Raw genomic sequence first — 5,096 nt, forward strand, 5'->3', positions numbered from 1 at the left:
AGGGAGGCGGAGGGTGGGGCGGGAACTGGGAGGAGGGGAGTTATGGGGGGAAAAAGAGGAACAAATGTAATAATCTGAACAATAAAGATTTAATTTAAAAAATAAAATAAAATATATCTACACTAATAATAGACAAACATGGTAATTGACCGTACCTTCACTATGCCTGCCATTGGCTGATCAGAGCAATATGCAAATTAACTGCCAACAAAGATGGCAGCCAATTTGCATAGTGCAGGCAGGGCAGGACAGCATGAGCAGTCATCCAGGCCCCCGTGTGCGACCTGGGGGTGGGGGCTCAGGCAAAGTGATCGCTGATCGCTTCGCCTGAGCCCTGCCCGCCTGCCAGGGACATGGGGCCCACTCCCGTGTGCGACCTGGGGGTGGGCAGGGGCTCAGGTGAGGTGATTGGCATCACTTGTCTTCGCCTGAGCCCCGCCCGCCCGCCGGAAACACGGGGTCCTCTGAGAGAGAGAGAGAGAGAGAGAGAGAGAGAGATGGAATTTGGCACCCCGCATGCCTCCCTGATCGACCACTGTGATTCCAAGCCAGCAAGGGCTGCTTTCAGGCCGCAGCTCCCGGTCCCTCACCCACACCCCAGGCCCGAGAGCACAGTGCTGGGCAGGGGCACCCAGGGGTTCAGGAATGCAGTGTGAGGGGCCAGTACAACATGGGGGGAGCTGTGTTTACACCACCAAGTTCCCCACTTCTGCCCTGGCCTGTGCATCCCTCCTCCTTCCCCTCAGGGGCCCAGCTCCTGCCTACATGCTTGCTGGGCAGGCCCAACTGCACCGGGGAGTGAGCCATGGCGATCCAGATGGCCACTTCCTGGGATGGGACGGCCAGACCATGGCAATTCATGAGGGCAATGAGGCCTGTGGGGCATGCGCAGCCCTCAGGCAGCGGGCGTGGTCTGCCAAGCCCAGTCTGGCTTCAGTGGGGCCAGTGGGAGCCCGAGGCCACCCCAACCCCCACAGGTCCTGGGTGGACGATGGCTCAGTGGAGAGCGGTGTCTCCATGCATGGTGCCCAGGGGTGGCTGTGAGCTGCTGCAACCCCGCTCCACGCTTCAGGGAGAGGAAGATGGCTCGCAGCCACCAGAACCCTAGGCTGCACTGCCTATGCCTCAGCCTGCCAGGCTGGCAGGGTCCAGAGCAGGTGAGCTGCTTCCCTTCCCCCAGGGGTAGAACAGGGAGGAGAGTGCTGGGTGCAGGGAGAGGACCTCAGCTGGGATCCTCCTGGTGTGGGGAAGGGGCCCAGCCTGGCCCCGGTGGGGAGCTTAGGAAGTCTGGCCAAGCAGGCGCTGGTTCATACCAACTCCTACTCTGCCATCTTCCTCCAGCTCTTCAAGCTAGCCCTCCTGCTCCACCTGATCAGGGGAATGGGCTCCAGGCGACCTCCCCAGGTGCAGACTGTGGGCCTGGAGACTTGAGGAAGAGTGCCCGGCGGGGCCTGGGCAGAGGCCAGTGCAGAACTACCAGGAAAGAGTTGCTTTGTTGTCTCCGTAAACTTTGCAACCAACCCAAGGAGGAAACTGATAGGGGAGAGGCTGGGCCTGTGGATTCCCAGTGTGTTAGTCCCTATTCTCCAACCAGAGGAAAGAAAGAAGGAAGGAGTCTGTGCTGCCTTCAGAAAGTATCTATATACCTGATTGGCCAGTTGCCTTCCACAGAGGGAGGCCAGACTGCGGCTTAGGCCTGCTCCCCACAGGGACATCAGTAGGACATCCTGTGAGGGCTCCCAGACTGTTATAGAGGGCAGGCTGGGCTGAGGGATGCCCCCTGAGTGCACAAATTTTTGTGCACCAGGCCTCTAGTATTTAAACTATTAAAGAAATTAACTCTGTCAAACATCTCTCCACATCAAAAGTTCAGGCTCACATGGCCTCCCAATGTGTAAATATCCAAATAAATACTTATAATTCTAAATAAAATATGTTAGAGAAGAGAAAGTAAGAGAACACTCATCAGCGTATTTTAGGAGACTGGCAAAATCTTGACACTAAACACAAAGGAATGTCATGAGAAGGAAAGTTATAAGTCAACCTCACTCGTGTAACAATGCAAGAATTTCACAAAAGGCACAAGTAGGTAGAATCTAATAATACAAGACAGAGTATTGTACCATGATCAAGTTGCGTTTCTCCCCCCAAATACAAGTAGGTATGTTATTAGAAAATCAATAAGTTTATCATATTAATAACAAATAAAAATTTAAAGATGAAAATATTCTTAAAATTATACTCATAATTTAAAAACAACTTTAAGCAAAATAAGAAAAGATTTCCTTAACATATAAAAGGGTTTCTATGAAAACATATAGCATGTTTAATGGTGAAATGTAAAAAGTTCTACCTCTTGCAATGGAAACAAAGGAAGAATGTCCATAATCGTTATTTCTACTTAATGTTATACTGGAAATCTCTGCTATAGTGACAAGGAAAAGAAATAAATGGTGCAAGGAATCAAAAGAAACAAAGCTGTCATTATTTACTGATGATGTGATTATCTATACAGAAAATCCAATAGACTCAGATTAATAATTAATCGATAGTTTACAAAAATTGATGGACTTAATCATTTTATAAAAATCAATTTTATTCATCTATAACCAGCAACCAATACATACAAAATAGTTTAAGAAATAGTATTATAATAGCATTTTAAAAATATCAAGCATCTAAGAATAGTTCTAACAACATTTTATGTTAAGAAATATGCCAATTCATGATTTGGAAGATTTAATATTAATGCAAATGGCCAGGGAGAGCAAAGAAACTCTTAAAGAACACAAGAAGGAAGGGCTGTCTTATCAATTAGTAACTTATTATCACAGTGTGTAAATAAGGCAGTCTGTTATTTGATTAAGAATCTACAAGCAGGCCAAAGGAAGAGGGTAGGGACCCACATAGACCTGTGCATAAATGAATAACCGGTACATGACAGAGGGAACAAGAGTCTTTTCTGTAAGGGGTACTAAGATAATTGGTATGGAAAAAATAATGTGAAAATCTACTTCATACCATTAAAAAAACACCTTTAAGGGATCAGAGACAAGACTGGTCAGCATTTAGGAGTTAACGCAGGAGGAGGCTCACACCTGGACTAGAGGATTCCGTAAACAATACAGAGTGACGACTACCCACAGAGACATTCATACATGTGACTGTGAAATGGATGACCTCTTTTTGTAATTTCACCACTGGGTGAGTAAAACTTCAAGTCATAGATCAAGGAAGAGTTTCAGAGAAACACAACTGAAGGAGAACTAACATGCAGAGCATACAAATAACTACATAGTGCCCACAGCTATGAGGCACTGGCCTCAGTAGTTCCTCCTTTTTCCTGCAGTCAGCACACATTTGCAGCCAGGTAGCTCTAGGAGCTCATTTTGAGCCTACAGCTTTGGGGAGTCTGACAGGCTTCTCACATCTTGTCTTGTCCCTGTTCCTTTCAGTCCAAGCTGGCAATGTTTCTGCCCTTAGGACAATCTCAAAACCTTTCTGAGTCTCCTGTGTGTACCTGGGGTCCACATTAACAGACAAGAGGTCCTCCACAGATTTCTCCTGGATTATACCATCCAGTCCTGGCCTCTGCTGAGACAAGTCACACGCCTAATCTCTTCGGCAAAGGCTGTCGAGCACATCCTCAATCTCTTCTCCTGGGCACACTTTTCAAAAAACAAATCTTCTAATATCAGCGTCTTTAGCAATTTGTACAGGCCACATATTTCCTGGACCATCAGTACCTAAATATTATCCCTAGGTCTACGTAAGGTTGAAAATACTCTTTTCTGAAAGCATTCAACCTGGAAAATGAGGTCTAACTAAAGATGTTGGGTAAGTTAATACACATTTTAAAATGCCACAGAAAGGGTACCTGTAAGCTGATAATAAGCCCCTAAGAATTTTCTTGCAATAAAATTTCAGGGAGGGTAGCTATTGAGGAGAAGCAGCCATAGCTCTGCGCTACCCCATGGCCATGGGCCTTAAGAAGGGCCACAAGGTGACCAAGAACGTGAGCAAGCTGAGCTGAGGCACAGTCGCCGCTGCGGGCGCCTCACTAAGCACACCAAGTATGTGCAGGACATGATCCGAGAGGTGTCTGGCTTTGCCCCCCATGTACGGGAAGCCATGGAGCTGCTCAAGGTCTCTAAGGACAAGAGGGCCCTGAAATTCATCAAGAAAAGGGTGGGGACACACATCCGCACCAAGAGAAAAAGAGAGGAGCTGAGCAATGTCCTTGTAGCCATGAGGAAGGCAGCAGCCAAGAAGGACTGGGCCCCACCCCTTGTCTGTGTAATAAAACCTGTTCCGGAAAAACAAAATGAAACAAAAAAATACTTCAGGGAAGTTACATTCTGAAGCAAGTTTTGTATGTGTGTCATCTGACATTTTTGATAATCCACTCAGTGTGTGAATGAGCGCAGCTCTGAGTAGAGCACGTGGTAGGTAGTCCTTTAGGCGGCAGGCTGGTTGGCAGAATGAGTATGTGGGCATCTTGCTGACACGGCCAACTTGTGTTAAAAAGAAGAGAACCCTGCCTCCTGAGGCGCTGATACCATCAGACAGAGATGCCGCATGGACAGTCCCCACTGTGCCCATTGCCCGGGGGCCGCATGTGAGAGGGAAGCGCTCTGCCCCATGAGACAGTGCTCTCAACTAGGACGTTAATGCACTTCACCGCTTGCAGACAAAGGGGTGATAACTAACGAGATGAGGAACTGCATGTTCCTGACCCAGTGGAACTAAATGTCCTGTAAAGAACTGGGATGGGGGAGAAACCAAGATGGGGGCATAGGTAAACACCGGAGTTTGCTGCCTTGAACAACCACTTCAAAAATACAACTAAAAGATGGAACGGACATCATCCAGAACCACAGGAAGGCTGGCTGAGTGGAAGTTCTACAACTAGGAGGAAAGAGAAATGCATACCGAGACTCAGAGGAGGCGCAGTGCTGAAGTAAAATACTAAGGTACAGAGGTGCACATGGAGAGGGCTGGCGGCTGAGGGCGCGGTTGTCGTTTTCAATCGGGCTGGGAGTCTCAGGCTCTGAGCTCCAGTTCTGGGCGAGTCTCTGGGGACCCAGACTGATAAG

At 47.9% G+C, this 5,096-nt stretch overlaps 1 protein-coding gene and 1 pseudogene across 4 annotated transcripts in view; one reads left to right on the forward strand and one right to left on the reverse strand.

Annotated features, from left to right (window-relative positions):
- Positions 1 to 5,096, reverse strand: part of ATP9B (ATPase, class II, type 9B) — a 135,173-nt gene that overhangs the window by 43,369 nt on the left and 86,708 nt on the right. The gene's annotated exons all lie outside the window — the stretch shown is intronic.
- Positions 3,831 to 4,701, forward strand: LOC102772582 (annotated as a pseudogene).

This window comes from Myotis davidii, unplaced genomic scaffold, assembly GCF_000327345.1.
Source record: "Myotis davidii unplaced genomic scaffold, ASM32734v1 scaffold96, whole genome shotgun sequence".
In the NCBI taxonomy this organism is placed as follows: Eukaryota; Metazoa; Chordata; class Mammalia; order Chiroptera; family Vespertilionidae; genus Myotis; species Myotis davidii.